The 23,619-nt window shown below is 44.1% G+C and overlaps 1 protein-coding gene across 4 annotated transcripts in view; it reads right to left on the bottom strand.

Annotated features, from left to right (window-relative positions):
• adgrl1a (adhesion G protein-coupled receptor L1a) overlaps window positions 1-23,619 on the bottom strand; it is a 195,178-nt gene that overhangs the window by 147,663 nt on the left and 23,896 nt on the right. For 2 of the 4 annotated variants that reach the window (XM_086055035.1, XM_086055040.1), the window contains exons 4-5: window positions 21,067-21,280; window positions 9,603-9,677 (exon numbers count right to left, since the gene is read on the bottom strand). The gene's annotated coding sequence lies outside the window, so the exon portion shown is untranslated. The remainder of the gene's footprint in view (window positions 1-9,602; window positions 9,678-21,066; window positions 21,281-23,619) is intronic. The other 2 variants (XM_086055036.1, XM_086055041.1) reach the window with 1 other exon arrangement.

The raw sequence follows: 23,619 nt of genomic DNA, 5'->3' as shown, positions 1-23,619 counted from the left end.
TTCCCGTATTCCCTCAAACGCTCTCTGCCTTCAACCTCGCTCTCTCCCCATACGCCCTCTGTCCTTAAGCTCCGCCTTCCTGTCTACTGGAAGTTGGCAACATGATTTACGAGAACGGAGAACTTAATTTATATATTTTTTTTTTCTTCCCCTTGCATCCTCTCATTTATTTATTAGATTTTTTTTTTTATTTTTTTTTTCCCCTTCTCCCGGACGCCTCTTCCTGTCTCTGGTGCGGATGAGAGTGGGAGAGCGGGAGAGTGGGGGAGAGAGAGGATGGGATTAGATGGAGAGTGGTCTCAGGGCAGACCAGTAGACTGGCAGGCCTGCAGACATGGAACAGATCTGTCCCACACTTAATGGCATTAGTGCCGTCCCTGGGAGGGGGAGGGGGAGCCAGCAGGGAGACGGGCTAACATATTAAAACGGCTTCTATAACAGACGCTTGTCTACTCCACTCAAACTCCAGGCCGCTTCCCTTTTCGGGATTGCGGCGTGCGCGAGTTCTTTGCAAACTTTTTCGGTGCCCGTTCGCCACGCAGCAATGTTATAGCAATTGTGCAAATGTGGCGTAATGTGTTGTGTTTTGTAAGGTCACGTTGCTGACGAATAAACCAAAACAGCAAACAAGCACTTTGGTTTGGCAGCACAATAAAGTGAATGGAGTGAGGCTGTTTGGGATAAAGTTAGCGTTGAACTAGTTTGCTGCCGAAACCGATTGATGTAGAAATGAAAACGCAAATTGTCATGGTAAATATTGTACTCTCTTTTTTTTTTGCCTACGAGAGACGAAAAGGTAGTGAGCGGAATGACTAATTTACTGCCAGTACTGGTCGAAAGTGAATGGAGTGTGGTTCCCCAGATGGGCATAATTAGCCTATCCATAATGTCGTTAGAAACCAGAATACAAAGTTCATAGGTAATATTGAAATACCATATATAGTATATCTAAAACAAAGATAAAGTAGAAAGTGAATGGAGTGAGGTTCCCCAGCCAGACAAGTTAGCAAGTCAGTCTACCGCCTAGCATCATGCTGACAATATTTTACGACTGATTAGAACCAAGTCCGATATATATTCAACGGCCTTTGCTAATTTGGTTTCCCGGGCCGGCAAAGGAAGCGCACAAACAAACTACTGTCGAAAACACAACACAATATTTACAAGAATACAGACACATTGGTAGTGAATGGAGTGTGGCTGCCCAGATGAACAAAGTTAGCATGTCACTCTACAATGCCCATTCCCTTGTGGCTACGTTTTAGCATAGTGACATATGCTTAGGACTGGAAACACAACCAAGTCCCGAATAGATGACTTCATTTGCATGCACTTAATTGGTTCCTGGCAAAGTCAGCGTCACTTCACCCGCATCCCCTTGACTACTGTATCTACAACGCAATTATTGTCATTGTTGTAGCATACTTGTCACCGCAAATAAGGACATGTTGGCGCGTGTATCTCACCGCAAAGGCATTTAGCTCCGTTCTCTCTGTTGTTTCTCCCCCCCCCCCCATTTTCCGCATAACTTTAAGCACCAGTTTGAGTGCTTTTTCCACCGATTTAGAAACAATCGAATCATAATCGATCATTCCTCTTCGGAGTTCTTTGAACGTCATCGAAGAAAAGGCCTTTCATCCCGGGCGTTTCGAGTTGAATCGTTCCCGTCTTTTGTCAGGTGCAAATGGACTGTGGCCCAAAGTCGCCCAAAACTTAGCCCCCCCCCGGTGGAAAGTGACATCCCTGTCAAGTCTGTCTCTGCGGATGAAGCTGCAATCACTCCACCTTCGCTCTCGTCTGAGCTCATTTACACTTAGCCTCTCCGCAAGGAGGACTTTCACACATCTCAGCCATCTCTGTGACTTTGGCGCGATCAGCGGCAAGAGTGCTGACTGTCAGCACACCTTCCAAAAACTACATCCAAGACCCCACGGCCGCCTGTGGGACTCAAATTACCCTCTTCAACCTGCTTGGACAGCAGACTGACACGCTCCCTCTGCGTTGCACAAGCTTTAGGGAAACACACCAGAGCTGGATGTGAAACTGAGGGATAAAGAGGAGCGAGACGGCGGCGGAAAAGGTGGAAGACTGGCGTCAGCAACAAAAGCCCCGTGTCAGAGAAGACAGCGAGTGGTGGTGGTGAGTGGGGAGGGGGGGGAGTGATATCTCCCACATATCAAGTGTAAGGCAGTCTGTGAAGTAGCCGGAGGAGAGGAAGTGGCCTGGGAATGTGAGAGGACGCTGATAGACAGGTGGAGCCGGCACGCTGCGCCTGGTGATGGATCGAGCGGAGGTTTGGTAAATATACATGGACCCCGCCCTCCGGCTCTTTCGGCTGTCTCAGCACAGCCCCGGCGCAGGCGGATGGGTGGATTTCATTCTGCCTTTAAGAAAAAGGTTAAGTTACAATATTGTCACTGTCATATCGGAACTATTAGTATTACTCCCCACACGCATGGACCCTGTCTCGCGCGGTTGATTTATCCGTTTTGTTCCGTGTGGGCTCGGGGGGAGGAAACGGGAGGGGGGGGGGGGGGGGGGGTTGGGGGGCTTGGCAGCGAGGTGAAGACTGGCCGACACAGCCTGGGGAGAGGTTTGTCTTTATCTCTGTGTCACAAAGGCCACCTCGGGTACTGCAGGTGTGTCTGAAAGCGGCTCCATCGATCCAGTCGGTATACAGTCCAGCTCTGCCCACGTCCTCAAACCCCGAGGACAACTATACAGGAAAAGGCCACGTCTAAAAGGTCAAAGCCAGATGAAGGAGGGGACAGGAAACCGGCATACCTGTTAAGTGAGTCCACTGGCTATGCTCACTTCCTAATTAGAGCAGCGGTAGCGTCGAGAGGTCATTAACGTCGCCACTGGACAGGGAAGAGTAGGGCCCTTGCTTCAGTGGTGCTTTGAGATACGAACTTCATTTGATCCCTGACCAAGCTTGTAATACAAACGCGGGGTTCATAATAGTGTCTCAAAAATTCTCTGTGGCAACATAGGGCTATGTATGGATGTATTTTAATATATTTTTATCTTTAATCCATTTATTATTTTTCTTCTTTTGAATAGGTAAAAAAAAAAAAAACAATATTCATCAATATCAGCTCAGATCAAAAACTTGCATTGTGATAACCCGCCCTATTTTCCAACTCCTTATTGTCAAGTTTAACAGTTGAACATGTATTATTTTGCACTTCATTTTGAACAAAGACTAAAACGCAGCGAGCAGTCGGTTTTATTTTGGACTTTTGTTTTTTATTACAAATGAATCCTACATTCAGAGTTAGTTGTTTGCGTTTTATTTGGGACTTAACTTCCTCTATTGCAGAGTGACTGTTCTGACTTTTGGCAGAAATGAATGAAATGTCTTTTCTTAAAAGTATCTGACGTTGAATTAGTACAAAGTTATGTATCAAAAGTAATAGTGGTATCTGTTACTTGTGAGTACTAAAGTGTTGAGTACTCTGACTGGTATTGATCTAAAAAAAAAAAAGTGCTATCAAACATCTCTAAAAGCAACATAGATGCTAATTTGCAATATCATCAAGCTAGGGGGGGCATTCTTAAGGCAAATTGTTGTGGTTGATTTTGAAAACAAACACATGGTGACGTTCTCTTTGTTTTATGATTATTTAGGCAGTACACTTCAAGTGGGAGTGGCAATTAACAGCTTGAAGTGTTCACTATGTTCACTGACCGCATCATGCAGGCAAAACATTAAAAAAAAAAACAATCGTTCAAACAAAGTCGGGTCCCTCATATCAGAAGAGCTCAAAACAAACGTTCCAACATTGTTGATCATCAAATCTACAGGACGACATTTGAGTGTTGTCTCACTTTATTACCTATCAATCCCGCCGAATGCCGACCGCCTGGAACTCGTGCAAATTCTCAATTTACAGATGCACGCATGTGGCTAACATGTATCCGTGTCTATGCCTTTGCGGGTTGGCAGCCGGTTCAATCACTTGGGACGAGATCCAATACAAGAGCTGAAAATTCAGCATCTACAAATAATACCGCTTTGATGGACACCGTCACAGGGGTATTGGATTAGTAGCAGAGCACTACATCATATTCAAAGTGCTATCAAATCATTCGTCCGTCTATCAACGAGGGCCAAAATCCTAAAAGAAACAGCTCTCTCTGTATGATGCGGTGCAGTTGCACATTATTGCAAGCTACACCCACAATAATAAACAGAAGGTTAAGCTAGAAATGCAAGGTCACAGGCAACCACAACATACTGTAGACTACGGGTCAAATGTTCAGCATTTTCTCAAGCGTTCCAAGTAGGAGGGAGGCATAATTAAAGTGCATATAGTAATGTAAACAGAGAGTCATCGGTTTACAATGGAGTTCCGTTTCTATGGTGACGACGAAGACCGCCTTTGTTTGATGCAAGTACTAACGCAAAAGGAAATTAGGTCCCGACTAGTTTGCCGACGGAAGAAGTGGAACATGTTGACAGAGATGGCAAGTTGAGCTTCGGTCATGCTGCTCGGTTATGTAGTACTTGTTACAATACAAAAATAAATTGTTGGCGACTGAGTAATGCACGTTGACAGACTTACTGCAATGGGGAATAAAAAAGACAGTGTAATGGGTTTTGAGGCTCCGTATAAGGAACCGCAAAAACATGGCGCGATTGTCGAGGAAGACGCGGATAGCTACGAAGAAAATGAAATGGGTGAGAATAAGGAGAGAATTGTATTGTTCATATACTTTATATATCTATAATAATTTCATTATGTGTTTAAAAAGTCTATAATATACAAGTTTCACTTTCTGAATTGAGTTACTTAAACTTCTAAAAAAAAAAAATGAGAGGGACCTGTATTTGATGGAGATGTTCCCTACTTGGGGTTCGACATCAATTGGAGGGCACTATTTGAGGAAATATAATATCTCGAGTAGCTGTTGTGCTTTATTTATTGAAGCCCTCGGCATCGTGTTTTAAGTTGCACGTGTTTAGCCTGCAGTTAATTCTGGACGAGAGTGAACGTCCATTAAGTGTAATCTTGTTTTTCAGTCCAGCCATTAAACCGCAACTTGAGGGAATTGGCCCCCGATGAAGACATCATCCATCATCTTAGTGATGCGCTGCCAGAACACTCTGGGTATAAATATGGAGGCTTTTCAAGTCGTACCTGTTTTGGGAAAAAGTGCGGTCGTCAACAAACACAAGCAAAAGATATTTCTGCAAATCAAAAGAGTAAAAATAAACTCTCGCACCTATTCATCAAGCACCAATCAGACTGTCAGCAGCAGCGTCGCCGTCTTTTATCTAGCGTCATTATTTCACATCGCCGTGGCAGCCGAGCGTGTCCGTGTTTGCGCGTGTGCTTTTCTCCTCGCCATTTTATCGCCTTGACATGTATGCACAAACCCAAATATGAGGCACTCAGAAATGTGAGGGTTTTTTTTTTTGTTGATGTTTTTTTTTTGTTGTTTTGTTTTTTTTTCGCTTAATGAAGCAGTGCTTTCAGAGTTGATCCCCCGCTAGAACACTTATCTCGACATCAACAGCGCTTCGCAAGGGCTTTAATCGGATTGCCAGCTCCTTTAAAAGGTTTTTTGTCTGCGCGCGGGCTCCTCCGCCGGCTGCCGGGCTCCGGGGCCCCCCGACGAGGCCCGACCGCCGGGCTGCAGCGGCTGATCAAGTCCAGACTCGCTGGTGTCCGTGTCAGCCGATGCAAGCATTGAGTAAGACAATACTAATGAGAGATTCGGAATGAGGGGATTCAATTAGAGCTCGCACACCGAGACACATGATGCACAAGCTGGCCCGAACGCCCACACGGTCTCCACGCTGGAAAGTCGCTATTATTGCGAGCGTGAAATCAAACACAAACACACACACACACAGATTTGGACTCAGACTTTTTGTTTTGTTTTTTTTCTAGTACTCACCTACGCATCAATACTTGGACACACGCACACGCACACACACACAGAGGAATTCATCTATCAGCGGTTCACTCTGCCCTAAAGCAAGTGAGATGCGCCGCAGACATTGATCAAACCAACTTCTTACATGAAGACGTTCAAATCTTGGATTTCAAAACCTCTTTTTACTGCCAGAAACCCTCCAACCAACACTGCCGGAGAAGAGGAAGCGAGCACGCACGCGGACACATTTACAATCGCATGAACGCGTACGCGCCAACTCGGACTGGCCACGCAAGCTCATTATTTCGCAGCGCTGCGCACCTCCCCGCGAAGACGAGCGCCGAATCACAAGATAACACAAGTCATCTCTTACGCAACGCAAGACAGCCAAGAGAATTTTTAGTGCGTACTCCCACATAAATAGCATTTGTGACATTTGCGCACTGTGCAGCTGAATAATTGAACAGAAATTAACACAAGTACAGTGTGTCACGTGGCACTGGAGGAAACGCAGTGATTTTGTAGTCGTCAGAATGCTGTTGTGTGCAGCATGTGCAATATCTCACAGAAGTGAGTACGCCCCTTGCAGTTTTTTTTTTTTTTTTTGCACAAAATATTGACACTTTGGACATTTTCGCTTAGGGGCGTACTCACTTTTGTTGCAAGTGGTTTACAACATGAATGGCTATGTGTTGCGTTTTCTTTTATTTGGGGTACAGTAAATGTGTATGGTTCTTTTCACTGAAATGGCAAGCAAATTCATCGCATTTATCCGTTGGGAGGAGCTCTGGCGATATTTGAGTTTGCGGATTTGTGAGTTTGTCAACCGCAGCAAATAGAAAGCGCCGATTGTTGAGGTTCTTCATGATTTCAGAAAAGTGTTGTCGTCTAGCTTTTACCAACTCTTTGTTAAAATCTCGCCATATAAGACACTTACAGTTAATTGGCTCCTGATTTGTTTCAGTGTTATGCATTCAGACACACTCTACTTGTCATTTCTTTTTTTTTTTTTAATTGGCTGCAGACTTTCACCACAGATGCCGTTTCATGTCTTTAAATCTCCTTTACTGGATGATGAAATATAGTAAATTGGGCAATTGTTACGGAGCTTCAAATTCACCCGTCAGGTTGTCCTTTGAGAGTGAAAATCTCCCTACTTGCATTTGAGATAACCCTCAAGTAGAAATAATAGAAACCTCCTCCGAGCGGTCCAAAAGCCTCCGCAAAAGTCAAGGAAACGGCTCGTCCTTTTGCACAGCTGCTAAGGAGTTACTTGCCTTTCCTCACACTGCTTTGCATACTTAGCCTCCTCTCCTGCCCACATCGATGTTAATGCACTCCCACACAAACAGATCGGTGTGAACAGGGCAAATATATTCTATTCTTCATCTGGCTCTCTCTTGCTCTACCTCCCGCTGGCTCTCATTTCTCACCTTTTCCAATGACATCACACTCCAGATTTGTCCAGGTGCACCAAGTCTTTTCTTTCCGACTTTCCACATCTCAAGAGTGCTGGATCAGCTGAAATAGGATCCATCCGTTGGATCCCGCCGTACCCCTCGCGCATACTGATGTAGCCGGATCTCCCGACGGCGAGCGCATCTGGGGCTTCCAGGAGCCTCTCTGGGGACCGTTGCAATCAACGGGATATAGCCGCAAAAGACTGGTGGGTTTAGCGTGATACCATTGGGGGCTTTACCAAGCAAGCTCAAGTGAAGGTAGATGGCTATCTAGGACCATGTTCTGTTCCAATTGGTTGGTAAGTTAGCTGTAAAAGTAAGGGCAAGAGCAGCTAGGGTACAGATTGACACGCTAACTTTGTCAGCAGAGGGGAACTCACTCTGTTCAACGTCCACCGGACTGTGTAGTAGGGAGACATGGTTTTGAATTATGTAAATCAACAAATAATAAATGTGAGTGCCCATGCAAAGCATCCACCACAGCTTAGTGTCCAAGAGACAACAGAGTAGAAGACCTGAAGCTCTTATCGGACGTCAATAAATTTACCAGGCCTTTAATCTGGAGATTCTGATTACTTTTATCTTAGTGTCAGGATCTATAGCCTTTCTTGGCTTTATTTCAGGCCTCGGCGTCAACACAGGTGATTTGTCTACTTGCTGGAAACGCGGTACTGTAGCTGAGCGGCTTTGTGATATATTGTTCTCGAGCCAAACAAACCTGAAAGAGCCAAGGATACCAAAAGCTCGTCTTCAATTCACATACTTGCACTGGTTCGAAAATAACGACGACCTCTCTGCGGCACAGTGATGACCCTCACCCTGAGGGCAAAGACAACCCAACACATGTGTGCAGGGTGTAAAGTGTACAGCGAAAAGACAAAGGACCTTAAATATCAATATCAGTGCCAATACTGTGCCTCTGTACAGCATTGGTACCCAAACGTTCCCAGATACTGGATGCACTGATAACAACACATCACCAGACTGACAAAAACCTTCCCTATGCACTATGCAGCGTAGTGAGTCACATTTCTTTGATGCTCCGGGATAGTTGATAATGAGTTGTTTTGTATTTTATGGTATAATCGGCGCAAAACATCTTTCAGTGGCTGTGATGAGCCCGACTGTGATCTTTGTCAAGTGAAAGATAATCTATGATCAAGAAAAAAATAACTGGCTGTGGAATTGCAACAAAGAAAATCCACAGACCTTTAGCAGCTAGTAGTACAAACAGCGAGTACAAAGTAGAGACTTTTCAAACCCAAGCTCCGCATTGAGATTTCATGTTTTATATAGAATGTCATACTTGAGGCCTTGAGCTTTTGAATCTGAGCAAAATGTCCTCGTCTGTCGCTTGAGCATCCAAACTGCCTCACTGCGCCTTTGTTGCAAATGTGTGCACAGTGTGCTTCCTGGTAAGCGAGTTCAAGTCATTGTTGCCGTTTTATAAGAAAGCTCGTATTAACGAGGTTGACTTGCAGGCAACACTGATCAAATCAGGCTTTGATTTGCGGATGCAACTGTTTACCTATTAGCTATGATCACATTTCAAATGGTTAAGATCACCTTCTCAAATCATAATGATGGTTACACGGCGACATTTTTTCACCAAACAAAATAAACTGGGTGAGTGTGGGCGTATTCAGTGTTTCTAACACTGCAGATGGGACACGATCGATAAAATTATCCGGTATGCAGACCAGGCGGGAGAAAAAAAACGTCCCTGCGCAGGTGGGAAACACTACATTCTATTTTGTGGGCTCTTGCATGCATTAACATTCATTATGATTGTTGTTGTTCACAATTTCGGGTGCACAAGAACATCTTTTGTATTTGTATAGGCATTACTTTTTGTAACGGGTTACTATATAATATTCCTACTGTTTCATACGATTGAAACACCTTGCACAACGTCCTTTTATCCCTCCAGGCTCTTTAGTTACGTCACCAGTTCTGTGTTACTGGTCCAGACCGAGAACAGACAGTTCTCGTGTACCAATACCAGGACGGTCACAGACAAGGTCCCTCTGGCCTTTCCTACCTCAACATTGCTTATTATTATCTTCCAAGAGCTTTATTCTCGGTGTATGGTCGAGCCGCTGTGTGTGCAATAAAACTAGCGAAAGGACATTTTGTCCATATGTTGGAGCATCTCTCTTCAAGTGACCACATTTGTTCTCATTACGCGCAATGCTCGGTCATCAGAAGTACACAAACAGTTGAATCACATTAAACGTGGAAGCAAAGTCTTCTTACATGAGTTAAGGAGCAACTGCGGCTCTCACTGCTCCGGCAGGGTCCTCCCAAGGCGATAATCAGTTGCAGGAGCCACTGTATGAAAAAGGGAGGACACAGTGTTACTTGATGTTATGCATTAAGGGCCATTTTCTCCCATGTGCGTAAGAGGAGAAGCCGGACAGCTGCACACTTTTCTGGCTGCGCTGATTCTCCCATCCACTCAATCTGTCATGCCGGATACGCACGCTGGGTGGAGCAGCCCGAAAATGTGGGCGTTCCCTATCAAATTTGGCCTTGCGCACATTCTCCGCTTGACTTCAGCACTGTTCCTTTTACGCCCTCCCGAAGCTGTGGTAAGTGTTGTGCCCCGTGAGGGTCAAAGATCATGCTGCACTTGACGTTTGGATTCGGTTACAACATGTCACCGCACGGAAAGCTATGGGATGGAATATGTAGCGAGAGTGAACAAGAGATATTTTAGTGAGCTGATCAAATAGGCCCTGTGAGTGGTCGGTTGTGAATTTTTTTTAGCAAAGAAAATGAGTCAACTTTTTTTTCATATACAATTTCCTCAAGCGATTCAGCTTCAAACCTGACGCGGGGAGCCAGCATTAAAAGACAAGCCTTTGGTGGGTTTTGAAAGCGCAGGGCTGCTACTATTAACTGCAGTCATCGGAATGGCACAATCGTGAATTAAATATTTCATCAGTTGTTTTTATTTGCTTCTATGCCGTTCATCAAAATATGTTTACAAGCGACTGGACCGTTCGTGGCAGCCGCCACTGAGCTGTAGAACAAGTAAGCACGTCCCCTTTTTTTGGTGATGGGCCACCAAACATGAGCCCAACATTCTGATTAAAACATACAACGGATTAATTTCCCACAGAATAAAAACAACTGGTATTGGATAGGTTTGAACATATCCCAGCTGACTATGGACGAGAGGCCGAAAAAACAGTCGTCGTTTCCAGTACTGAACGTAGAACAAATACTCCCACGCCATATCCAAACAAACGACCGCTCGCCACACAACAACACTTGCCACATATCTATTTGCCACATAACCAAGAGAGTATTTGCGCGGCAACTTTTCCTCTCGTAAAAAGCTGCTGCACTCTCCCTCCATCATGGCTCCTTTTCCATGAGAACATGCAGTGACAGATGTGTTTATCCTTGCGCTCGTCTATCCGTGGCATAGCCTCCTGCCATTAAACCGGCGACTGGCGAAGCTAAAAATCCATGGAAGGGGAGCCTGACTGTAGACGTCTGAAAGACTCGCTCCATCCAAATTAAATTAGGATCACGGAGGAGCACAGTCAAGGCAAGAGCGTCATTAGATCTCTCTACAGAGTGAGTAAAGGGGAAGACAGTCGGTGCAGGAGACACGGTGTTGCCGCTTGCCTTCATCCTTGTCAGACCTCTCTCAAGCATCGGGATGACGGAAATCTGCTTTGATTTGAGCTAAGAATGTTATGCCAGGGTTGCACTGAGCAGGCTAGCTGCAGGAATTGTGACTTATACTTCACGGAGTGTGGACATAGCTTAACTTGCATTCGCTGGCGACTTCTTCAGATGTGTAACTAGTTGAGACTGAGACAACAGCTGTCAAAATGCAGTTAATCAACGCTCACATATAGAGAGGGTCTTTGATTAAGGACGGTACCGACATACGAGGTTTCAAGGTTAGGAACGGCGAACAATGAACTAGTCACACAGCACAAGAAAGCACGCTCGGTTACCGCCATACTTTCCATTCTGATGTGCTCATTTCAATGAGTCAACCATGAAAAAGGGGGCGCGAGGGGTCGCTTCATCGCCGCTTTCGAGTTCAATCCTAATTTGAATCCTTACATTTGATCCATTGCCGGCCAGAGTTGTCATCAAAGTTTTGTTGATTGACTCCATAGATAGAGAAACACATCTAATATTAACATACTGGCAGTGGTGCACGAGGAGGCAAAAGTATCGGACGAGTGCTGTGCAGAGACGCAGCTGCAGCAACTGCGAGAAGAGAGCGAGATGGGTGACAGACTGCGAGGAAGATGAAAGACCATGGGAGGGTGCGGCGGAGGAAGAGGAGGCGCATTAAAGTGAAGCCGAAAGCCGGTCAGAAACAAAATGGAAATACGAGGTGATTGATATGCCCGTCATCACACTACGACTTAGGGAAATATGTCTTGGAAACAAGGGACGATTCGGGAGATTAGCGAACGCTCGACGGCCACATTTGGTCACCGGGAGATGAAGAGACACTTTGGCGCCGAGCAGAAGTGACAAAGGACGCTGGGAGGAGAGGGTGGGCCGGCGATTGAAGTCGGTTTGATACAGTTTGTAGGCGGGAGAGCGTCGCGGCGGGTGGGGCGGGCGGAGAAAGAGGAGCGCGGTGTGAAAAAGACACAAGGAAGGCGAGGTATGAGAGTTGGCGAGATAGAGATAGATGGGCCGGCCTGGAGTGAGACAGAGTTATCGGCCTCCATCGATCCGGCCGGCGGATGCCAAATGGGGGGTGTAATGGCGGGTAATGATATGAGCCTGCAGAGGGAGAACAGCGCATATGTGCACACAATGTGTGCGTGTGTCTGAATGTGTGTGTGTGTTGCATCAGTGACCACGCAGCTCACACTTTCATTAACGCAGCCAATTAATCGCACTTCACAGAGAGGAGTTTAAAGCTCACTCTATTACAGCACCCAAAAGCCACAACATTAGGTACACTTAGGCACAAACTAATACAACTTCATTCGTTTCGACTCCCACCGTGGTGCCTTGAGATGCGAGTGACCCATTATTATCAGTATAAAGATGTAATCTTACAAGACAAATGTCATTTTCTGAGAATAAAGTCATAATACTATGGGGGGGAGGGGATATGTTATTTACCGGTAATTAGCTAGTTTAGAAAAAGACTCTCACTTGTTTTCTTTTTCTACCGATTATGGTAAGACACATACCACCATTTTTTTGGTTAGCGTGTTACTTCGCTAGCTAGCTAGCAGGCCCGTAAGTTAATTGGTTGGTTTTCTGAAGGCCCACAGTTAGGTAGTTAGATTGTGCGTGGATAATTAGTCGGCCATTAGTTTGCTAGCAGCAGATTAGCTTGTGCATGAATTAGATAGCTAGCAGGCAGGTTCAATTGTTAGTTGGTTGGTTAGTTTGTTAACTATATGGCTATCTAGCATGACAATGCAAATTAAATTAAGGCACATTTTATCAAGAGTCATGGCTACGTTTTATGTAACCACGCTGACAGTGTCAATCAAAACTGTCAAGGAATTATCCAACGCTTTGACAATGAGTCACTAGCACCTAATAAAGTGTCTCGTAAGTGCATACTACACCACTATTTACAATTTCGTCATCCGTCCATTATTTTCATCAGCTTCTCTTAAGTGTATTGCACCCAGCTTGTCAATTGACAAAACGTAGGACAGGCAACACACCCACACGCTCACATACATTTATCTGCACGCCCTTGGCAGACCTGCTGACTCTTAAACAGTTTCCACAGCAACGTGAAGTGGCCGACAATAATGTATTCCGTTATGGCGAGGGATGATTTGCATCACCCTGCTCCTTTTCTTCTCATCCGCTGATACCGTTTTTAAAAAGAGGCACATTGACTTTAAAACTGGCCGGCAAACCAAAGAGACAAAATTCCCCAGTGTTGTCGGGGGAAAATATATGCAAGAGTTATTTGAGCAAGTGATGCTCCAGAGAGGATGCTAAACTATCCTGGCCGGCTGAAAACAGTCATCAGAATGCATGTTCACTGGCACTATTCACTGGACTCCTCTCTGGCCATTACTATGGAAACAGAATCCAGAGTGCAATTCAGAAATTTAGGCCAAGCTGACATCTCTCAAACATGACAATTCCCGAGCATCATCTACCATACGGCAGTCTCAGTCTGCAAAATAGTTGAGCTGTAACACCCACATAATATCCATCAATCCATTTTCTGTAGCGTTGGTCCCCATGAGGGTTGCAAGTGAGCTGGAATTGATCCCAGCTGACTTTTGACAGAGAGGAAGGGTATGCCTTGGACTGGTCGCCGGCCAACTGCACAAGCAACCACTCACATTCACATTTATGAACAATTTTACATTCATCCATTTTTTTTTTAAACTGCAAGTAGGGCTGAATGATTTTGGAAAAAAAAAATGAATTGGCCTCAGAATTGGCCTGTTGAATACAAAAAAAAAAAAAAAAAAAGCTATGGGAAAAAAAGCAAGATATACAAAATTCCTCAAATGCTCACTGAACTCAAGAGATTTAGTGACGTTCAAAATCTGAGACAAACTCCTCGTTCAACTACATACGTAAAACAATGCTTTCAGCCTGGTGTAATATTTTATAATGGAATTTAAATCATGCATTATACGGGTGGGGAGCAAAGGGGGGGAGGGATCCATGACAAGAATGTTCCATCGCGTTTGATTAAATAATAAAAATGTGTTTCACAGTAGTTGAAAGCGGATGAGGGCAATTAAATTTAAATGATTACAAATGCCGCCATGACGGGCTGGCTATAGAACTGAGAAATCGTACCCGTAACCAAAAAACAAAAGAAGAGATGAACTGGAGAACATTGATATTTAAATTTGGCAATGGGGAGAAACAAATCACAAAGACTGTGAGGCAAGTGTCCAGCTGCTTCAATAAAATATAGATCAGTGTGCAAATTGCTGCATAAACGTGTCCACATTAAATACATATATGGCATGTGGACATATTTTTTCATGCTTATTTATTTTAGCTTGACTGCCAAGTGACGCATGTTAAAAGTCAAATGTGGTGAAGTGAGGAAAATGTCGCAAAACATGTTGCTGTAAACTATTTCTCTTTGGTCTGAAACATAATTTGTGACATTTAAAAGGCACCCAATGGCTCATTCCCAGACATGGCTTTTGTTTGACCTCAAGCAAGTGATGAAAGCCTGCGGAGGTCCAACAACAAGCAGCCGAGCGGCAATCCGGCTTCGGACTATTATCTTTCCTGCAGAAACTTCTCAGCACTTCACAGGTCGAGTTGGAGGTTGGAGGGGGGGAAAAAAAAACTGGGGAGCGAGAAGGAAAAAAAAAAAAAAAAAAAGCACAACTGGTGTGGACAAACTGGCGAGTGAGGAAATAAATGAGAAGGAAAGGCTTGTTAATGAGAAATGCTATTTTTACCGCTTTGATGTCCCCCCCCCCCATGCACATAAGCACACGGCTTTAGACAAAAACAAATTAGAGATGTCTACAGCCTCCCAAAGACATTAAAAACATATTAGCACAACTACCATGCGAGGCTGCGGCCCCGCATTTGCACATGTGCTGTGTGTGCGGGCGCGCCTCTCCAAACTTGCCGAAAAGTAGCGGGTGCGCTGTTTGCACTTGTCCATGCTGCATGGCATTACGCATTCACCGTGACAGACGTTCCTTATGGCTCATAATAGACAAACAACATAATGGCACTATAGTTTCTGCAAGGCTAGATGACTCACAGGCGTATGATGATTAATTCCCCTTCAGAGAGCCGTATAGAATACAAATCAACACCAAAGTGGTGATGAATGCGCTTTGTCTAACTTTTATAACTAATACAGATGTCAATTCTCTATCTGCTCCCCGGGTGTTATTCATTTCGGCACGATGGGGAGGTGGAGGGGTGGAGACAGAAGTATGTAGGAAGACGAAAGTTTCCAAAGATTAATTAGCAGACAAAATGGCTTTAAGTTGCCCATTTAGAACCTTCTTCAATGAGTATCATTACTGTAGAAGAAAAAAAAAAACAAACAAAAAAAAAAACACTTTTGGCGTGCCAACACTCTCAGCAACTTTCAGCAAAACTTTGCTCATTTGCCACCTCTGATTTGATAGGTAACTACCCTTGGAAGGCAATTAAAAAAAATTCTGGCCCATATTGTGACATGCACGACTTTGCACTGAAAAGAACATGCAGGTATGACATTATTTCTTTAACGTTTAAAGGAAAACAACCTCAAATTTTTGGCGGTGTTCATCAAATGATGATTTTTCAAATGATTTTCCCACAGTAAATAATGCAGCTTCCGACGTTAATGGTGGCCCGATGGCCCCACAGACCTTACAGATACTAGCCTGACAGGGTCATTACTATCAATTTCATATATAAATACAATGAAATCGACGCATTCTAGCTTTTCACACCAAATGTTCTATTTTATAGAACAATATGGGATTTTATTATAGGGTATATTGTATATAATATAGTATTTTAGAATGCATAAAAAAACAAACAATTCATGTAAAAAGCTAACTATACTGAAGTAAGATTTTTTTAAAGACTTAAGTACTACAGTGTAAATATTAAATCATCAAATCACTTATCATATTATTGCGTGGAGCCAGTTCTAACAGGGCCACCGTTAAAAAAAGGCTTAATGTCAGACTCTAATTTAACGCTAACTGACAAACACATTCACGGGTCAAAAAGTCACTACCCAATTTTTTTTATAACTTTCTGAATTGAGTCAATATCACCTTAAGAGGCCTTTGGGACTTTTTCCGCAAAAGTTGAGATTTTACATTTAACTATTTTTTTTTTTTTGTATTAAGCAGATGCTAATACAAATGCTAATACAAAAACATTCCTAAATGCTGTTAGGAATGCATAATGGTCAAGCTCCCACACTTTTAGCATAAATTAACTGCAAGCAGACAATGTAAGTGCAAACAGCAACACGTGTGACTGTGCTAACAGGGCGGACATTTTTGGCTAACGTAAGCATTTTATAACCATGTCACTTAGCGACACGATTCTGTTAGCTAGCCGACTGTGTACTGTGAAACAAATTTCAATTGATAATTTACGACGACAGGGTGGACATGTTAAGCTTGACAACATAGTTTAGCGTAGGAAGCATGGCGGACGACTGGTTAGCGCGCCTGCCTCACAGTTCTGAGTTTGAATCTGAGTTCGGGCACTTCCTTTGCAGCCATAACCCCGATGAGGGAAATAAATGATTGCAAACTGATCGTAAAATGTAGCATTCTTTAGTGCAGCATGTGGATGCGCGGCTGAGGAACGTAATAAAGGTCTTCACTTTCTGACAAATTCCCAGGAAACATGTCACTAAATCCCAGCTGACGCTTCCTGAAAAAGATCACGTGTTGAGAGCGTGCACTTTCCGCAAAACATGTGTTGCAAGATGAGGGGGGGGGGGAATGTCATGAAACTTGAAGAACGGAGCAAAAGGAAGAGGATAAGTGACACACCGCATCTCTGAAAACGGTGACGACAGGCGAGATGAGGGAGAAGCGCTCAAAATGAGCAAACAACGAAACGGCTGCAATAACTGACCAGTGACTCTGGGCCGCAGTTAATATATCTAAATAGATTTTAGCTTCGGCGCGACGACGCTAATGCGCCGGCACAAACACACACACACGGTGTGTCCACAAACACACAAAACCAACTCAGAATTGCTTTAATTCCACCTGCTGGCTTTGAAAGTGAGAATGGGAAGTGACATTATACACACACACACACACACACAGACGCAGGCTCACTTTGGTGCCTGCCTGCAGCTTCATTGGGTAGGTGGGGGCAGCAAGGTTGCAGGCTGCAATATTAAACCATCAATCACCCCACCCCCAAATTAGGCATTTTACATCACACAAGCACTTCCAGCTCCCTTCCGCTCTCTCCCACAGGTGGGGTCCAAGCCTGGGGAGACGAGATTACATCACATAAGCAATGATGGTGCAGCAAGAGCCATGAATACATTACTGCGTCACATGCACGCAGCCCAAACGCATCCAACACACTAATAAATCATAATGAAGAATATCGCATTAGCTTGTTGTTGTTTTTTTCTTTGTTTTTTTTTTTTTTACTCGGAGCGATATGAAGTATGCGTATGTTCAAGTTTCACTATGGCTCAATGCGCACAAGCTTCTGGTAATGGGAAATGGAATAAGCGATTCACATGAATATTTACGACACTCGCTGAATTGTAAAACATTCTAGTTCAGTTCCGAAGGTGTTTGTTAGGGTTTAAGTCGGGTAGGATCAAGCTCTCTGTTGCTTTGTGCACCAACCGTGTCCCAAAAGTTTGCGATTCTCTCATTTCTGGAATGGATTAATTGGATTTTCATTATTCCCTGTGCGATTATTGCTATCGTTTACAAGTGATTCGGGCTTACTAGTTTTTCTACCATTATTTATTGTTGTTGTAATTTTAATAAGCTACTTTTGTTCTGTCTTCAGTGCGCTGTTTCTTAATGCTTTAAGATGCTCTGCTTTTAGTTGTGCGTTATATAAATAGAGCTGCCTTGCCTTGCTTATTATTGCTCTTGATACGGCTGTTGTTGTGCCCATTGTTCACTCATCATTCCCCTGGCTGCTCAACCCCTCTGTCCTGTTTTCTCTGTCCACCCTTTGTCTCTCCGTCTCAAACTAATGAGCCGGGGCAAACGGTCACCCCACAGAGTGTTCGAGGTTTCTTCCTTTGCGCTTGGAATTCATTTAATTGACCTGACTGTATAATACAATGCATATTTGTGTCCATGTGTAAATCCACATAATACACAACAAGTGCATGGCGGTCACCCATAGAAGAGCAGACAACTTGTCCACGGCACTTTCTGTGTTTTTGATTATAAGAACATCTGTGGTATCAAAAGAGCGGGGAGGCCCATTAACAAGCACACAGCGGCGCCAGCAAAGGGAGCAGCCAATGACAGAGCGAGCGTAGCGCTGGGCTTTAAGGAGAAGCAAAGGAGGGCTGGAAGGAAGAGCAGGAGCGAAGAAGACAGGCGGGAATATAGGCGAGGAGGTTAAATGAAGCATGGGGTTGCATTTATCCCAATTAGCGACTGCAGGGGTCTCGTCTAAGATGGGAGACGTTGTCCAGCCCCATTAACAATGTTTACGGACACGGTAGCGACTGACTGGGGAATAGGAAGCGATTGCAGAGCGGGTACCAAAAAACATCGGAGACTTGATGTTGTTTTTCTTATATCGTCACCCACTTAAAATAATGGCCCAAGTCATATTTTGGCAAAAAATATCTCTTGGGCTGAAAAAAATCCCATGATGCTGGGTACCTCTGATAAAATCGGAGACCTCATTAGTTAAACAGGTCATTCAATTCTTCTACCTCTGAAATGAAACGATTATCATTTATAATAAAAAAAAAAAAAAAAAATTAAAAATATCCATGGAGTTAGATGTTCATGCTGATTAAAATTGGCATGCTGATTCCGAAATTGCAGTAAAAAGTCAACAAGCTCAAAAGTAGCCAAAGTGGCGAGATAAGTATGAAGAGAGCGCGAGAGATGTGGAGAAAGCAACAAAACAAGGCGAGGAAGCGACAAGAAGCAATGGAAAGGAACAGAAGGCATGCAAAAGCGACAAGAAGTGTGACAAAATGTGTGACAAAATGAGATGACAAGGCTTAATACACACATTAAATCAGGAAATGTGTTTTCTCCACGTATACAGTACATGCACAGGAAAGAAAATCAATTTCAGTATTTCTGCCTCTAGTACCATATATGTCCATTTGCCACTTTCCAGCCTACTTAGCACTGTACAGGGCTTTCCCCTTTTGACACATTATCTCGTAAGCAGACTTGGCAAACAGGAGCTTGAACATTTACTTTTATTACAACCGAGCGGTACACCATCAATTTTGGTCAGTGGTAAGGCAAGCGTCACGTATTGGCCTTCATAGTTAAAACTCTTGGGGAGGAGCAGATTTGTCTTGGTCGGGTCCAATTTGCAGTTAACAGCACTATTTCAGGTGTATTCGATCATCTATAGAAAATTCCGTTTGCAGCAATTTGAGTCGGACGAAGGAGTTTAAATACACCTCAAGCCACATATATGTACCAAGTAATCCAATTGACACCACGGTGATTAATAAGTAATTTTGCAGGCTTCATCTTGGTTCCAACACAACCTAAAGAGCAGAGTGGCGAGGTAGACGCATCCCGGTTTCATAACCGTATTTTCATTGCGCAATAGACTCCATCATTTTGAAGCCATGTTGAGGAGTGATCCAAAAGCTTTACAAAAGGCCTCCTGCACTCAAGTATCTTGAACATGTTGGGCAGTTCCGCTGGGATTCTCAAAAATCTCGTTATGTTGGCTGAGATAAGCCGCCGGTGGGCGAACGCTCCACTGTGTTTTCTGACCCGGTAATGCAAAACAAAATAACCTTCGAGGCAAGTCGGTATGGAAGAGAAGGTAATCAAGAGCATGGAGAACATTAGAGGAGTTTGCTGCTGAGGAGGGGGAAGGGCTCCGAGGCATATCTCAAGGAAACCAGAAAGGAAAGGCAAGGCAAGTGCTGAAGTGAAAAGGGAAGAGGAATAATTAATCCAAAGAGCTCGTTGCCTAATGGAATACATTAAAAAGACACATTTCATTCATGATTTTAATGTATATTTATGTTTATATCTGTAGAAAGCAGCCTGTATTTCACAACCGCATATTTTTTTTTTTGGGGGGTGGACTACGAGAAGTAGAAAGGATTATTCTGGTTTCAAAACAACAACAATCGCCTTTCCCTCCCGATATTGCGTCACCAACTCTGCTCCACGTGTGACCTCGCTCACCTCCTCTGCCAGCCTCAAGTCCAGACTCCATTGGAAGAGCGACATCTAGCGATGCGGAATGAACCCTCGGCGTCCCACCTCAATTGACTTTACCGTGACACCTGCCTCCTCTTCAAGGAGCCTTAATGAAGCCACATTCATCAAAGTGAAACACTAACCATAGCAATTATCAGACTGATGTGTGCATCGCTCACCATCAGTCGCTCAAACAAGTGTGTGCATGTGCGCGTGTGTTTCCCGTAAGGTTCTCCAAATTAATAACACTGCGTTTGGCTGAGGTGTCGCCGCTTAGGGCTGTTCAACATTTTTTTTTACATTTACGCCTCATTTTATTTTGACAATTATTGTTGAATGATTTCTCAATTCTCAGAGTGGAGATAAAAAGGTGAATTCAGTTGAAATTCCTCATTCCAGTTTAAAATGTTGAGAGCTCACAAAAATTGGGTTGACGCTAAAGCCAGTTGTAACACTGGACAAGGCGTGGTGGACTCCGTAATTTGTTCAGCACTGTATAGTTTTTGCAGTTTAGAATTGCGCTAAATTAAACTGGCGATTCAAATGACTTTTATAGCATGAGGAGCAGTAGTAGCAGCAGTGATATAAGTAGGAGTAATAATAGTAGTAGTAGTAGTAGTAGTAGTTAGCGGGTTGTCATTACTCTTTCCCGGAGTGACAAGCGACATGAAAATTGCGATTAGTTGCTGTACACTCAAACGATTTTTTTGACTGGTTTGACAATTTTCAAAAAACATGTGAGTCATGAATCTCCTAAAAGTGCTCAGCGGGCTTCCCCGGAAAAAGCCTCAAAGACACGGCGGTGTTAGACCCCGACAAAGTCCAATCAGAGGAGCTCGGGTCGATCGATCACGCCGTTATCTGCGGAAGAGGAATATTACCTGGTGCCAGGACAGCCCCGCTGGGCACGCGGCGATGCAGGAGGCCGATAGCCGAGCGAGGCTGTCATCCCTCCCGGCTGATTAATGGCAAGCCGGGCCCGGTGTTTAATGCCTTTAATATGGGCCGGGGACGAGGCCGCCACACGGGTGAGACACGCCCATCTCGGTGACTGATGGAGTCACGCTCTCCTTCCCGGGCACTCTTTCACCGATACTGTAAAAATAGACGGGCACATCATGAAAATGAAAAAAAAAAAAAAAAAAAAAAAATCAAGCTTATTTCATGCCTGGCTTTGTGCCGTGTTCACATGTCACATATATGCTCAAACGTATGCATAGCTTGAAGACAAAATGACATTTGCTGTGAGGCGAGTGTTCATAATAAAGCTAATGTGCGTCAGTGTGTTTCTACATCACCCGAATGCTGACTGGGATCATCAAACACTCGTGTTTTTAATGAAACGAGCAAAAAAGGGATACATTCACGACAGCAATGACATTTTTTAACACATTCAAACGCTTGTCTCAGCTGTGAAATTTCCATCCATCCGTTTTTCATAGAGGTAGTCCTCATTAGCGTCGCGAGTGAGCCCATCACCCTTAACAGGGGTGTCAAACTCATTTCTGTCGCGGGCCACATCGTAGTTTACGCCTTCCACGTCGTAGTTATGATTTCCCTTGGATTGCCGTTATGACCGTCAACCCGTAAAATTGTACGATCACCTTATATTACCAGACATCGTTGCTGTCCTGTGAAAAACACTTGTGTCCATTTTTTTTTTTACGTGAATGGGTTTCTGCTTTACAGATATCCCATTAACGTGAAAATTAAAAAAAAAAAAAACATAAAATTTCAAACCAGTTGTTTTATCTGTTGTTGCTTGTCTGACAATTCCTCTTGAATTAAAAAAGATAAATAAATAAAGCACCAACGCTTTGACCATTGTTGGTCACCTATGCTAGGTTAAGACCGAACATGAAATATCGCATCGCCCCTTGTGCGCGTTTGTATGCGCGGGAACTGCTTGACCGAGGACCACCTGTATCTCATTAATATTACCGAGCAATTAAGTAGTCAATGACACATTTCTCGCCGTCATTACGCAGCATTTGACAGGATTGCAATTTCCTCCTGTGGTTTTCAAAATAGATTGATGTGTCCATGTGACCTTACATTGCTACTGTGAGGCGTTTCGGAAGGTGTCTAGGGGATGCTTACGCCTTCGTCGCACTGAATAATGTAACAGTTATTATTGCTGCAACCAAGCTTTACCAAAACTGTCCTCCTCTTCCTCCTCGACTCTTCATCAACTCTTCTTTTTCTTTTCTTTTTTTTTTTTTTCCCATGACATGTCTTTTACTTTCGGCCAGCCTCGCTCTCCTACACCCACCTGCTAATTTTCACTTCTCCACCGCCCAGTTTCTCCCTCGCTCTCCTGCTTCTCGTGCTCCTTCGCTCTCTTTTCATCTATCACCTCCTCTGCAATGTTCTCATTTAATCACCCCCTCAAGAAATGTATTCACCTCGGAACAAGCGAGTGGCCCTTGCGAGATCGTGCGCAAACGTTAGCGCGGCCAATTCCTGCGCTCCCGGGGAGGGGGCGCCGTGTCCAGTCCAGGAAAACGCACATGCGCACACAAACAGCATCAAAAGATGCAGGGAGTAGGAAGGAAGACATTTCAGAGGAACAATGGCGGGAGCATGCGCGAGACAGCAGATGGGTTGACATTGCTTGTAACAAAGTGCTATTCAGCACCTAGTGAATGAAAACTTATCCGCTCGGCACTGTACTAATTGGGTGTCATTTTTAACTACAACTGCTGTATTACGCCCGCGCTGAAAGCCGCTTCCAAATAAAGACAAGCCGCAAGTGACTGATTCTCTTTCCTCGTGCAAATGTGTCATTTGCTTTTCCACTAACCGAGCATGTCCGACTTTCGCCGAAAAAAAAGTAACAACATTAACCGACGAAGTAACAACATGTAATCCGACACTATCCCCACTTGATTTGCTCACACAATTTTTCTGATTTTTATTTCCACATCCCTGATGACAACCCCTCGTGACAATTTGGCATTAAATATTCTTAGCAGCTGGACTGGATAAAGCTGCTCTTTATCGATTTTTGGGGTATTTTCTGGCTACCAGTAACATTTGATAAAACATGTTCAGAGGTGCTGGACCCAGGCGCTAAGTGCTTGTTGAGTCACTCTTCCATGTGTGGGTTGGATTGAAAATGTCATTTTTCCCAGCGCACACTCTGGTGTGAGATGCTCTCCCACTGGGAGTCCTCCATGAGGTAAACAGGAAGGCGGCGCCATGGCGGGATCGCGCTGTCCCCCTCGCACGGGTTTCATGAAACATCAGCTCTCCGAAGAGCTTGCGGCGCCTTAAGGCTTGTTAGTCGACGCAAAAGTTTGCATGAGGTCCGCTCTGGTCCCTCAGTGTTGGGATTGGCTGTTTTTAATATACACTCACAATTCATTCATTCAAAGTGGAAGTCAACGCAAACTTTTTTTTTTTCAAGAATATGTTCTATGCAAGCCCACCAG

Source organism: Filicampus tigris, chromosome 16 (genome assembly GCF_054856515.1).
Source record: "Filicampus tigris isolate MCC_2025a chromosome 16, RoL_Ftig_1.0, whole genome shotgun sequence".
Lineage (NCBI taxonomy): Eukaryota > Metazoa > Chordata > Actinopteri > Syngnathiformes > Syngnathidae > Filicampus > Filicampus tigris.
Note: the sequence above shows the minus strand (reverse complement) of the source record. Positions and strands in the feature narration are given on the sequence as shown.